Below are 15,106 nucleotides of genomic sequence, written 5' to 3' on the forward strand. Positions count from 1 at the left end.
CATACACTTTCCAAACCTGGTCTGTATTGTCCGGAACAACCGGCCTTGTCATTTCGACAATAAAGTCAGCTAATGCTTGTCCCTTTATTGCCTTCCTTGGTTCGTAAGTGATTTCTAATCCTTGCATTTCAATCGCCCATTTGAGCATTCGTCTAGAAGACTCCAAGGTTGTGAGTGGCCGTTTGATCGGTTGGTCAGTATAGACCTCTACCGCATGCGCCAAGAAGTAAGGTTTAAGCTTCTTGATGGCCATGTAAAGGGCAAGGCCGAATTTCTCAATCATGGGGTGCCGAAAATCCGCATTTCTTAGAACATGGCTTATGAAATACACCGGGAGCTGGATGCCGTCTCTTTCAGCTAAGAGGACAGCACTGAGGGCATGATCAGAGACGGCTAAGTACATGAAGAGCTTCTCTTTAGGCAAAGGGCTGACAAGCCTCGGCAAAGAGTGCAGATGAGTTTTTAGCCTTTGAAAGGCCGCCTCTGCATCATCCCCCCATTCAAAGTTTGTCTTCTTTTTGATTGCCTGGAAAAAGTAGAGACACTTGTCGCCTGAACGGCTGAGGAATCTCCCCAGGGCCGCCAGACAACCTGTTAGTTTTTGCACTTCCTTCACAGTACGGGGCGACTGCATGTCAATTACCGCCTGTATTTTCTCAGGGTTGGCCTCTATTCCTCTTTGGTCAATAAAAAATCCGAGAAACTTCCCAGACAACACCAAAGACACACTTTTTTGGGTTAAGCATGACCTTGTGCCGCCTGAGTGTGGCGAATGTTTCTCGGAGATCAGCAAGGTGATCCGCCTGCTGTTTGGATTTGACTATCATATCATCAATGTACGCCTCTACATTCCTTCCGATTTGGTTAATGAAGACAGTATTAATCATTCGTTGAAAGGTAGCAGGCGCATTCTTCAAACCAAACGGCATCACCGTATAACAGAACAACCCTTGATCAGTGACGAATGCCGTCTTTTCTTGATCTTTTTTCCAGAGGGGGATCTGATGGAAACCTGAATAGGCGTCCATGAAACTCATCAGGGCATGTCCGGCTGTTGAGTCGACCAGACTGTCGATCTTAGGCAATGGATAGCTATCCTTTGGACAGGCCTTGTTGAGGTCTGTGTAATCAACACACATCCGCCAAGTTCCATTCGGCTTTTTTACTAACACAACGTTAGCTACCCACTCAGGGAAGTTGCACGGCCGGATGAACTTGGCATCTAACAGCTTTTTTACTTCGGCAGCTGCCGCCTGACTTCTTTCTTCGCCGTGGTTTCTTTTCTTTTGCCGGATGGGCTTCCTTTTAGGATCCACGGCGAGTTTGTGGACAGCGAGATCCGGGCTGATGCCTGGCATCTCTTCCACATCAAAGGCAAAGATGTCTTTGAAATCCTTGAGCAGCTGGTGAAGGTTTTCACCCAACTTTGCAAAGGCAATCGTCCCCACCTTAACAGTTCGCTCTGGACGGCTATCATCCAGAGGGATATCAATGTGCTCTCCAGTAGGCTGGGGACGAAGATCATCCGGCCTTTCCCCGGTCAGTGATTGCTATTGCTTTTCTTTTTTGACCACCACCAGCTGATCAGTCTTTCTTTTCTTTCCGGCTGGTGGGGCCGACTGTTCTTCCTCGACATCGTCGAGGTCAATCATTTGCTTGCCCCGTCCGGATGCTGCGACCGCAGGCTTGACGTCCGAGAGATAACACTCTCGAGCCGTCTTTTGGTCCCCATTAAGGGAACCAACTGTTCCATCATCTTTCTCATACTTGAGTAGCATGAGAGCAGGGATGATGACGGCTTTACACTCATTAAGAGTGGGTCGGCCAAAGATGAGGTTGTAAGCCGTGAGCTCTTCAACCACTAGGAAACGGATGGTCATGTGCCGACCGTCTCCCCTGCTTCCCAAGCGGACAGGTAGGTCAATTCGTCCGACTGGGTGCACAAGTCCTCCCCCAAACCCAACTAAGGTGTGGGTGACCTCCATCATGCTATCCGGTTTGTACTTGAGATTGGACAAGCATTTGAGGCTGATGAGGTCAGAGGAACTTCCTGTGTCAATCAAAATTCGGCCAACCAGCTGGTTGGCGACTTTACACTCGATGACAACAGGGTCATCATGCGGCCGACGGACTTTGCCTCTGTCCTGCTCGGTGATGACAACTTTAGGGAAGGTGGATGTACTAGCTGTATCCCCCTCCTCAACAGAATTGACCATCTTTCTCAGATGGTCCTTGGTACCCCGAATGGTCGGGCCACCACAGGCAAATCCGCCTGCTATGGTATACACCGGCTCTTCATCAGTTTCGGCACTCACAGCAGGCTGGGGAGTCTTTTTCTTGGACTGCCCCGGATTTGCTTTTGAAGTCACTGTGGACTTCACATAGGACTTCAGTTGTCCTTTGTCGGCCAGACGGTCGAGCTCCCGCTTGAGACTAAAGCAGTCGTTCGTGTCATGGCCAACATCCTCATGGAAATGGCAATGCTTGTTCTTGTTCCTATTTTCAGCGGAACCTTTCATAGCAGTCGGCTTTTCAAGAGTTAGCCGATCCTTAATTTCCAAAAGGATGGAGCAGCAGTCCTTGTGGAATTCGTACCTTGGCACGTACGGTTTCTATTCTTTTTTCTTCTTCTGGACCGGTTGATCAGAGTTATCAATGGCCCAAACTTGCTTTTTCTTTTTGCTCGTTTCGGGCTTAGGAGCCGGCTGAGCAGACCGAGTCTCTTTCTGTCGGTCGGACTTCTTATGGTCCGACTGCTTATTGGAAGAGCAGAGTTCAGTCGCCTGTATGTAGGCTTCCGCCTCTCGCAAGGCTCCTTGTAGGGTAAAGATTTGTTTGCGGACGAGTTCGTACTTAAAAGTAGACCCGTCCTTCAGACCCTTAAAGAAGTCAGTGAAGGCGACCTCATCAGACAGCCCATGAATCTGGATTCGGACCAGATTGAACCGCCTGACGTAGGATCGCAAACCTTCTCTATCTCCCTGCTGTACATTGCCCAAGTCAAGACTTGTCTTTTTGGCAGGGATGTTCATAGAGAAGTTCGATGCAAACAAGAATGCAAGCGTCTTGAAGCTATTTATGCAGCCAGCCGGCAGGTTGCCAAACCATTGCTGGGCTATGCCCTTCAGGGTGGCTGGAAAGCAACGACACCATGCGGCATCATCCAACCCCTGTAAATACATGAGGTGGGTGTATGCTAGCAGGTGGTCTTCTGGGTTGGAGGTCCCGTCATAGGCTCCAACCAGAACATTTTTAAATTTGGCCGGCTGTACGGCTTCAGTTATTTCCCTGGAGAAAGCAGAGGGTTGATCTCCAAGGTGTTGCAGCCTAAGCTGCCAGTCCATCGGCTGGTAGCCGTATGCCGCCTGTCCTCCATAGAGGGTAGGTTGCATGTAAGGTACAACTAGCGCCTGGTACAATGGCTGTGCCATGTACTGGGCGGACTGAATCACATGTGGCCCAGACTGAACTTTTTGGCTGCTTGCTGGGGTCTCATGTACAGACTGGGAACACCTCACAGAGGTATTCCGAAAGCTATCATGATAAGTCGACGTTGAAGCCGACTCTGATTGTTGGGTTCTCCTCTCCTCAATGTATTGCCGAGCGTCAGAGAACGTTTTCTTGCTACCATCCGGCTGTATGTGCCGGATGGGTTTTCTTGCACCCATTTCTGGGAAACGGAGCCGATTAAGGTCAAATTGGGGCCTGGCCTTCTCCTTAGGAGCAGGATGAGGAGTCGGCTGACGGTCCCTGACCGACTTCTGTTTGCCAGCTTGGGCTGGCTTCTTGGCCGACTGCTCCTTTCTAGGAGTAGGCGACTTCTTAGAGGCGAGCTGCTTGATTTCACCCCTGAGACTACTCAGGAGTGACATTAGCTCATCCCGAGTGACGGGAGTTGATCCTGCCGCCTGGGAAGGATCAACCGGCCGCCCCGAGGGCTTCTTTGGCTGGCCAGCAGTTTTGCTTGGTCCTGCCTGAACATGGGGACGCTCTCGCCGTTCCTTACTGCGGATGCGTTTAGAGATGAGGGATCCATTTGGATCCACATAGGTTTCGACATCAGCGTCGTCACCTGAGTCATGGTCCGTGTGGACCAGTACATCATTTGGAGGCCGAATGGCCTCCGGATTTGGTACAGGTTCTTGTGAAGCCATTTCAGAGGTAATCTCCCCACAGACGGCGCCAAATGTTTCGGGGGTTTTTGTCCCTCGGGAGAGTTACAACACTGAAACTGGATTCAACTGAGGATGCCTGTACCTGCAAAGCAAACGGACCGCCGGATGGTCGGTGGTCCGCCTCCGAAGATTAAGTCAGTAAATGTTCGGAGATAAAACGTGCGGAAGTAAAGTTATCTGCTTGGATTCCAAGCTCAGGTAAAGTGCTGTGTGATCTTTGAAAACGACAGCTCTGTGGTAAGTGACGTATTGTCTCGTATTGTGAGTCCAAAGTTCTCTCTTTTTTCGTGTGTCTTTTCGTTGTGTTTTTGGGTGTATATGTGTGTGTCGTCATAAATGACGTAAGTTCCCTATTTATAGGGAAAAGTGTGCCCTCCTAGGATCTGGTGACCTAGGAGTTAGGTCACGCCGTTTTGCGGTGCCTCGGGATTTGGGCCTTAGAAGGCCGCCATCCCAGAGCCAATACCTGAGTGACACGTGTCACTGTACCCAAAAGGATTCTGAAGCACCTTTTGGGTGACACGTGTCGCCGACTGAATGGTCCCTGCTGGACCTTCAGTCCACGTAGGACGGAGAAGAATCCACCCTCCACGTGTCATCATTCCATAGGTCCAAATGGCACCTATATGGAGGACACGTGGCGCTTTCTGGTTGGGCCACCTGGCCGGGTATAAAAATACCCAAATCATAAGGCACCGTCTCTTGGAAAGATGACGAGAGGAACGCCAATGCCTACTTTGGTTGTTAATGCCCCTTTTTTGACAAGGTCAAACTCAAAGTTCGACCCGTCTCTCAGACCCTTAAACAAGTCTCTGAATGCTACCTCGTTAGACAACCCCTGGATCTGGGTTTTGACCAGGTTGAACCGCCTGACATATGAGTGTAGCCCTTCTCTCTCACCCTGCTTAACGGTGCTCAGATCAAGGCTCATTTCCTTAGCAGGGATGTTCATTGAGAAGTTTGTGGCAACAAGAAGGCTAGCTTCTTGAAGCAATCAATGGAGTCGGCTGGCAGGTTGCCAAACCATTGTAGGGCAATGCCCTTCAATGTAGCCGATAAACATCGACACCAAGTGGCATCGTCCCACCCCTATAGACACTTGAGGTTGGTGTATGACATTAGGTGGTCTTCTGAGTTAGAGGTACCATCATAAGTACCTACAAACACATTCTTAACCTTGGCTGGCTTTGCCGCCTCGTTTATATTCTTGGTGAACGCAGAAGGTTATTTACCAAGTTTTAACAGTCGGAGTTGCCATTCCAACGGTTGGACGCTGTTGAATGCCACCTGACCTCCGAAGGGAGGTGGCTGCATAAATGGAAGCCATATTGCTCATATTACGCCTGAGGTGCAAATGGGACAGACCCTATCATCATTTGAGGGTCGGTGTGGACGGACTTGCCGCTTGTCCGACTCTCAAGTAAGGATAGTGAGTTCCTTACAGAAGTTTGTTTGAAGCTGTCTGGAAAGCTCGAGGTGGAGGCTGACTCAGATAGATGTTGAAGTCTCCTCCGCTCAATGATTTTTCGAGCGTCGGAAACAGTTTTCTTAGTGGCTTCCGACTAATCGTGTCGGGCGTGCCTCTGAGGACCCTTTGGCAAAAGGATCCTGGTCCAGTCAAGTCTTGCGGCTGCCTTCTCCTTAGAGTAAGGAGTAGGCTGCCTGTCCTTGACTGGCTTCTTCCTCCTAGATGGAGGTGTCTTTTTAGCCGGTTGTCCCTTGATGGGGCCAGCCTTGTTTTTGTTGATCATCTCCTTAATTTCACCCTTGAAGGAGTTCATGAAAGTCATGAGCTAGTCCCGGGTGACCGTAGCTAATCCTCTAGCCTTCTGGGTTTCCCCTTCTAGCCTCTCAGTGGGCCTGATTCGACCCGCCTGGTCTGCATCACATTCCAACTGATCTCTGGAACGGGTGTAGTTGGAAATGAATGAGCCATCTTTGGCCACATACGTCTCCACATCATCATCTTGGTCAGTAAAGACCTCAGGCTAATGTACCGGTTGAGGAATGCTTGAACTACCCGGTTGATGAACAGGTTGTGATGTGAATTATTGATCCGAAAATCAACAAAACACAAGAGATATGTTTAAGTCTAATTCTATACAGGAAATCCACCAAGAATTAAACAAAAAACTAAGATTAATCAATTAAGAATCCACCTAATTAATCAATCCAAACGAATGTTTTATCTAAAACAAGCAAAACAGCAATTGATCACAATCAACAAAACTTAAGTGTTTAAACTTAAAACAATGTATATTAATCTTCCCCTTAATTCGTGTGTTTTACAGCCCTATTTATAGACTTAGTTTACCTAGGAAGATTAGGACAAGTTCCTAATTTAATCCTAATTAAACTAGAATTCTAACTTGCTTGAAGAGCAAGCACCTTGGAGCACAAGCATACGCCAATCTCCTTGGAGAACAAGCACACGCCTAAACTGATTTATTTTGCTAACTAACTGAATTTAAAAGCAACTAAATAAAGATTAAAGATCCTAATGCTTGAACCAAGAAAAACCCTTTCAAGTGAAAGGTAAAAACTTGTAAGCAAAATCTAAGTAAAGAAAATTCAAGAAAGTTCAAGAAAGTGAACTAGACTCCAAGAAAAGCCACTAAGCAAACCGTGGCTTTGCTTTGATATCCAAGAAAGTGTCCATGCAATGCTTGGCTTGAATCAATGTTTAGGGACAAGTTATCTTGATGCATGATAAGCAAATCTTCGAAGTTCTCCATGCTTAGACTTGCATCAGATTGCTATTTTTTCTCTTTCTTCACCTCCACCAGCATAGGTGCCTTTCTTTTCTTCCCGGCTCCTGGTTGGGCTGGTACTGGATCAGCATCCTTGACATTGTCAAGGTCTATTGGTTCCTGGCCGTCTTGGGCCACAGTATCTTTGACGGCTGAGAGATAGCACTCCCGGGCCTTTTTCTTTCTCACCCAGCAGGATGGGTAGATCGACCCTCCCGACTGGGTAAACCATTCCACCCCCAAAGCCAACTAATGGGTGGGTAACCGGATGCAAGCTGCTTTCATTATATTTCAGCTTCTGCAAGCACCGGAGACTGATGATGTCTGATGAGCTGCCGGTGTCAATAAGGATCCGTCCAACTAGTTGGTTGGCAACCTTACATTCAATGACGACCGGGTCATCATGTGGGAGACGAACATCCGGGAAGGAGGAGCTTGCAGACGCCTACCCATCATCATCTTTGTCCGTCTTTCGAAGATGGCTCTTGGTGCCCTGGATAGTAGGGCCACCACATGAGAACCCGCCTGCTATTGTGTAGACCGGCTCCTTGTCGGTATCCGAGCTACTAGCATGCTGGGGGGTAGTCTTAGAGGACTGACCCTTATTCTTCTACTTTGCCATGGCTGGGGACTTAGTAATGTAGGACTTCAGCATTCCCTTGTCAGCCAGACGGTCCAACGCCCGTTGAAGGCTGAAGCAGTCGTTGGTGTCATGGCCGACTTCCTCATGGTATTTGCAAAATTTATTTTTGTTCCTTGATTGAATAGAACTTTTCATTGGATCCGGCTTCTCTAGGGACAACCGGTCCTTAATCTCCATGAGGATGGAGTTGCAGTCCTTATTAAACTCGTACTTTGGGACGTACGGTTTAAATTCTTTCTTCTTCTGGGACGGCTGGTCAGAATCACTAACCGCCCAGATTTCTTTTCTCTTTTTACTATCTTCTTTCTTTTTGGCCGGCTAGGCAGGGCGGCTGTCTTTCTGCTTGTCGGACTTCTTGGAGTCCGACTGGTTACCAGGCGAGCAGAGGTCAGTAGCTTGAATGTAGCTTTCCGCCTCCCTCAGAGCCGCCTGTAAGGTGAAGGCCCCTTTTCTGACTAGGTCGAACTTAAAAGTCGACCCGTCTCTCAGACCTTTAAAAAAGTCTGTAAAAACTACCTCGTCAGACAGTCCTTGAATCTGAATTCTAATCAGATTGAACCGCCTGACATAGGAGCGCAACCCTTCTTTCTCCCCCTGCTTAATGGTGCTCAATTCCAAGCTTGTTTTCTTAGCAGGGATGTTCATTGAGAAGTTGGAAGCAAATAGGAAGGCAAGCTTCCTAAAACTATCGATGGACCCGGCTGGCAGATTACCAAACCATTGTTGGGCAATGCCCTTCAATGTAGCAGGGAAGCACCGACACCAAGTGGCATCATCCAACCCCTACAGATACATGAGGTTGGTGTAAGCCATGAGGTGGTCTTCCGGATTGGTGATACCATCATAGGTACCAACCAATACATTCTTAACCTTGGCCGGCTGGGCCGCCTCAGTTATCTCCCGGGTGAATGCAGAAGGTTATTCACCCAGGCGGAGCAGACGAAGATGCCAGTCCAGTGGCTGGACATTGTGATATGCCGCCTGACCTCCGAAGAGAGTCGGCTGCATATAGTAAGGTGGGTACTGACCATAGACCTAAGAAGGTACATATGGTGCAGCCCCAATCATCTGAGGGCCAGAGTGGAAGGTATTACCGCCTGTCTGACTCTCATGCAAGGAAGGTGCGTTCCCCGCAGAAGTATTGTTAACGCTGTTTGGAAAATTTGATGTAGAAGCCGATTCAGACAACTGCTGATTTCTCTTCCGGTTGATAATCTCCCTGCATCAAGAGTTGATTTTTTACTTCTCACCGGCAGCTGAGTCCGGCGAGTGTTGTTGGTGTTCTTCTTTGGGAGAAGAATTTTCGACCAATCAATGGTCCCGGTTGCCTTCTCCTTTGGATGAGGAGTGGGCTATCGCTCTCTGACTGACTTCCCCTTTTCCAATGGAGTCTTCTTGGCCGACTGGCCTTTACTTGGGCCAGCCCGACTCTGGGTGATCAGCTCTTTAATTTCACCCTTGAAACTTGTCATGAACCTCATGAATTCGTCTCGGGTGACAGGTGCTGATCCAGCGGCCAAATCGGTTTCCCCTCCGGTCGACTTGTACCCGCCTAGGAGGCACCCCGCTCCAGAATATCTCTGGGCCGAATGCTCTTGATTCTGAGCGAGCCATCATCGGCTGTAAAGGTTTTGACCTGAGGATCCTCATCCTCCTGGTCTGTAAAGACTTCTGGGTCATCGCCCAGACGGTTAGGGGGTGGTACAAACTCTTGAACCATCTTCGAGGTACTCTCCCCACAGACGACGCCAAATGTTTTGGGTGTTTTTGTCCCTTGGGAGAGTTACGTCACGAAGTTTGATCCGGCCGAGCTGTACCTGCAAAATAACGGAGACTCCGGGTGGGTGGAGCTCCGCCTCCAACGATCAAGTTAGTAACCTGAACGAGAATAAAGAGAACGGAAATTTAAGTGGGTATCTGCTCGGATTCCAAGCTCAGGTCTTTCTCCGACCGTCTATGTGTCAATGCAGGACACAATAGCTTGGACAATGCAGACGGCAATAGATCCCGACTATAGGAGCGAGGGCTCAGGCGGGCAACCGCTTGAGGGGGAGACGGCAGGTAGGGAAAACCAGACGGTTGCTGAGAGGTCTCCCACGGGTGCCCGTTCAACCCCTGGGGATTCATTCCTTGATGAGTGCGATCAGGGAGACAGTGAGGAGGTCGTCTCTATGCCCTGCTCGCAAGATGAAGAGTCATCCGTGGAAAGGTCCACCTCCAGCTCCGAGAGTAGTGACGAGCCTATGTCGCTGCTTGAGGATAATGAGAGGAAAAAATGGAGTGAGAAGGACGATCCCTTCTAAATCCACGTCTCTGCCAAAGACAGGGCAAACATGGACAAAGACTTGGAAAACTTCAAACTCATGCGCCCCCTAACCGGAAATCATAGCATCCAGGTTCCGCCTGCATAAGGCACCGTCTCTTGAAAAGATGACGAGAGGAACGCCAATGCCTACTTTGGTTGTTATGAGGCGACGTTCCTAGCCGGGCTAAGATTTCCACTTCACGAGGCGGTGACAACAATTCTAAGAGGCTATGGCCTGGGAGTCTGGCAACTTACCCCCAATTCTTGGGATAACATTCTGGTGTATGTTGCCGCATGCGATTTCCAAGGGCTACATCCCGGCTGGGAGGCCTTTGCCTATATGCATTACTTGAGTCGCAACCCAAGCGGCTGGAGGGCGTGGTATACATTGACCACCCTTGATTTGGGTATTTTATACCCGGCCAGGTGGCCCAATCATAAAGTGCCACGTGTCCTCCGTAAAGGTCCCATTTGGACCTATAGAATTATGACACGTGGAGGGTAGACTCTTCTCCGTCCTACGTGGACTGAAGGTCCAGCAGGGACCATTCAGGTGGCGACGCGTGTCACACAAAAAGTGCTTCAAAATCCTTTGGGCACAGTGACACGTGTCACTCAGGCATTGGCCCTGGGATGGCGGCCTTCTAAGGCCCAAATCCCGAGGCGCCGCAAAACGGCGTGACCTAATTACTAGGTCACCAGATCCTAGGAAGGCACACTTTTCAAAAGGACCCTATAAATAGGGACATTATGTCATTTATGACAGAGAGAGAATTTTTGACACGCAATACGAGACAATACGTCACTTACCACAGAGCTGTCGTTTTCAAGGAACACACAGCACTTTACCTGAGCTTGGAATCCAAGCAGATAACTTTACTTCCGCACGTTTTATCTCCGAACATTTACTGATTAATCTTCGGAGGCGGACCACCGACCATCCGGCGGTCCGTTTGCTTTGCAGGTACAGGCATCCTCAGTTGAATCCAGTTTCAGTGTTGTAACTCTCCCGAGGGACAAAAACCCCCGAAACATTTGGCGTCGTCTGTGGGGAGAGTACCTCTGAAATGGCTTCACAAGAACCTGTACCAAATCCGGAGGCCATTCGGCCTCCAAATGATGTACTGGTCCAAACGGACCATGACTTAGGTGACGACGCTGATGTCGAAACCTATGTGGATCCAAATGGATCCCTCGTCTCTAAACGCATCCGCAGTAAGGAACGGCGAGAGCGTCCCCATGTTCAGGCAGGACCAAGCAAAACTGCTGGTCAGCCAAAGAAGCCCTCGGGGCGGCCGGTTGATCCTTCCCAGGCAGGATCAACTCCCGTCACTCGGGATGAGCTAATGTCACTCCTGAGCAGCCTCAGGGGTGAAATCAAGCAGCTCGCCTCTAAGAAGTCGCCTGCCCCTAGAAAGGAGCAGTCGGCCAAGAAGCCAGCCCAAGCTGGCAAACAGAAGTCGGCCAGGGACCGTCAGCCGACTCCTCATCCTGCTCCTAAGGAGAAGGCTCGGCCCCAATTTGATCTCACTCGGCTCCGTTTCCCAGAAACGAGCACAAGAAAGCCCATCCGGCATGTACAGCCGGATGGCAGCAAGAAGACGTTCTCCGACGCTCGGCAATACATCGAGGAGAAGAGAACTCAGCTATCAGAGTCGGCTTCAACGTCGACTTATCATGATAGCTTTCGGAATACCTCTGTGAGGTGTTCCCAGTCTGTACATGAGACCCCAGCAAGCAGCCAAAGGGTTTAGTCTGGGCCTCATGTGATTCTATCCGCCCAGTACATGGCACCGCCACTGTACCAGGCGCCAGTAGTACCTTACATGCAGCCTACCCTCTACGGGGGACAGGCGGCATACGGCTATCAGCCGATGGACTGGCAGCTTAGACTGCAGCACCTTGGAGATCAACCCTCTGCTTTCTCCAGAGAAATAACTGAAGTCGTGCAACCGGCTAAAGTTAAAAACGTTTTGGTTGGAGCCTATGACGGGACCTCCAACCCAGAGGACCACCTGTTGGCATACACCCACCTCATGTATTTATAGGGGTTGGATGATGCCGCATGGTGTCGTTGCTTTCCAGCCACCCTGAAGGGCATAGCCCAGCAGTGGTTTGGCAATCTGCCGGCTGGCTGCATAAATAGCTTCAAGACGCTTGCGTTCTTGTTTGCATCAAACTTCTCTATGAACATCCCTGCCAAAAAGACAAGTCTTGACTTGGGCAATGTACAGCAGGGAGATAGAGAAGGTTTGCGATCCTACGTCAGGCGGTTCAATCTGGTCCGAATCCAGATTCATGGGCTGTCTGATGAGGTCGCCTTCACAGACTTCTTTAAGGGTCTAAAGGACGGGTCTACTTTTAAGTACGAACTCGTCCGCAAACAAATCTTTACCCTACAAGGAGCCTTGCGAGAGGCGGAAGCCTACATACAGGCGACCGAACTCTGCTCCTCCAGTAAGCAGTCGGACCATAAGAAGTCCGACCGGCAGAAAGAGAGTCGGCCTGCTCAGCCGGCTCCTAAGCCAGAAGAGAGCAAAAAGAAAAAGCAAGTCTGGGCCATTGATAACTCTGATCAACCGGCCCAGAAGAAGAAAAAAGAGTGGAAACCGTACGTCCCAAGGTACGAATTCCACAAGGACTGCTGCTCCATCCTTTTGGAAATTAAGGATCGGCTAACTCTTGAAAAGCCGACTGCTATGAAAGGTTTCGCTGAAAATCGGAACAAGAACAAGCATTGCCATTTCCATGAGGATGTTGGCCATGACACGAACGATTGCTTTAGTCTCAAGCGGGAGCTCGACCGTCTGGCCGACAAAGGACAGCTGAAGTCCTATGTGAAGTCCAAAGTGACTTCAAAGGCAAATCCGGGGCAGTCCAAGAAAAAGACTCCCCAGCCCACTGTGAGTACCGAAACTGATGAAGAACCGGTGTACACCATTCGGGGTACCAAGGACCATCTAAGAAAGATGGTCAATTCTGTTGAGGAGGGGGATGCAGCTAGCACATCCACCTTCCCTAAAGTTGTCATCACCGAACAGGACAGAGGCAAAGTCCGTCGGCCGCATGATGACCCTGTTGTCATTGAGTGTAAAGTCGCCAACCAGCTGGTTGGCCGAATTCTGATTGACACAGGAAGTTCCTCTGACCTCATCAGCCTCAAATGCTTGTCCAATATCAAGTACAAACCGGATAGCATGATGGAGGTCACCCACACCTTAGTTGGGTTTGGGGGAGGACTTGTGCACCCGGTCGGACGAATTGACCTACCTGTCCGCCTGGGAAGCAGGGGAGATGGTCGGCACATGACCATCCGTTTCCTAGTGGTTGAAGAGCTCACGGCTTACAACCTCATCTTTGGCCGACCCACTCTTAATGAGTGTAAGGCCGTCATCATCCCTGCTCTCATGCTACTCAAGTATGAGAAGGATGATGGAACAGTTGGTTCCCTTAATGGGGACCAAAAGACGGCTCGAGAGTGTTATCTCTCGGACGTCAAGCCTGCGGCCGTAGCATCCGGCCGGGGCAAGCAAATGATTGACCTCGACGATGTCGAGGAAGAACAGTCGGCTCCACCAGCCGGAAAGAAAAGAAAGACTGATCAGCTGGTGGTGGTCAAAAAAGAAAAGCAATAGCAATCACTGACCGGGGAAAGGTCGGATGATCTTCGTCCCCAGCCTACTGGAGAGCACATTGATATCCCTCTGGATGATAGCCGTCCAGAGCGGACTGTTAAGGTGGGGACGATTGCCTTTGCAAAGTTGGGTGAAAACCTTCACCAGCTGCTCAAGGAATTCAAAGACATCTTTGCCTTTGAAGTGGAGGAGATGCCAGGCATCAGCCCGGATCTCGCTGTCCACAAACTCGCCGTGGATCCTAAAAAGAAGCCCATCCGGCAAAAGAAAAGAAACCACGGTGAAGAAAGAAGTCAGGCGGCAGCTGCCGAAGTAAAAAAGCTGTTAGATGCCAAGTTCATTGGGTCGTGCAACTTCCCTGAGTGGGTAGCTAACGTTGTGTTAGTAAAAAAGCCGAATGGAACTTGGCGGATGTGTGTTGATTACACAGACCTCAACAAGGCATGTCCAAAGGATAGCTATCCACTGCCTAAGATCGACAGTCTGGTCGACTCAACAGCCGGACATGCCCTGATCCCCCTGTGGAAAAAAGATCAAGAAAAGACGGCATTCGTCACTGATCAGGGGTTGTTCTGTTATACGGTGATGCCGTTTGGTTTGAAGAATGCGCCTGCTACCTTCCAATGAATGATTAATACGGTCTTCATTAATCAAATCGGAAGGAATGTAGAGGCGTACATTGACGATATGATAGTCAAATCCAAACAGTAGGCGGATCACCTTGCTGATCTCCGAGAAACATTCGCCACACTCAGGCGGCACAAGGTCATGCTTAACCCAAAAAAGTGTGTCTTTGGTGTTGAGTCTGGGAAGTTTCTCGGATTTTTGATTGACCAAAGGGGAATAGAGGCCAACCCTGAGAAAATACAGGCGGTAATCGACATGCAGTCGCCCCGTACTGTGAAGGAAGTGCAAAAACTAACAGGTTGTCTGGCGGCCCTGGGGAGATTCCTCAGCCGTTCAGGCGACAAGTGTCTCTACTTTTTCCAGGCAATCAAAAAGAAGACAAACTTTGAATGGGGGGATGATGCAGAGGCGGCCTTTCAAAGGCTAAAAACTCATCTGCACTCTTTGTCGAGGCTTGTCAGCCCTTTGCCTAAAGAGAAGCTCTTCATGTACTTAGCCGTCTCTGATCATGCCCTCAGTGCTGTCCTCTTAGCTGAAAGAGACGGCATCCAGCTCCCGGTGTATTTCATAAGCCATGTATTGAGAAATGCGGAGCTTCGGTACCCCATGGTTGAGAAATTCGGCCTTGCCCTTTACATGGCCATCAAGAAGCTTAAACCTTACTTCTTGGCGCATGCGGTAGAGGTCTATACTGACCAACCGATCAAACGGCCACTCACAACCTTTGAGTCTTCTGGACGAATGCTCAAATGGGCGATTGAAATACAAGGATTAGAAATCACTTATGAATCAAGGAAGGCAATAAAGGGACAAGCATTTGCTGACTTTATTGTCGAAATGACAAGGCCGGTTGTTCCGGACAATACGGACTAGGTCTGGAAAGTGTATGTGGATGGGAGCTCCACGGTGAATGGCTGTGGTGCGGGGATTATCTGTCAATCTCCTGAAGGAGATAAGTACGAATACGCACT

The sequence above is a fragment of the Chenopodium album genome, chromosome 4 (assembly GCF_948465745.1).
Source record: "Chenopodium album chromosome 4, dcCheAlbu1.1, whole genome shotgun sequence".
NCBI lineage: Eukaryota > Viridiplantae > Streptophyta > Magnoliopsida > Caryophyllales > Amaranthaceae > Chenopodium > Chenopodium album.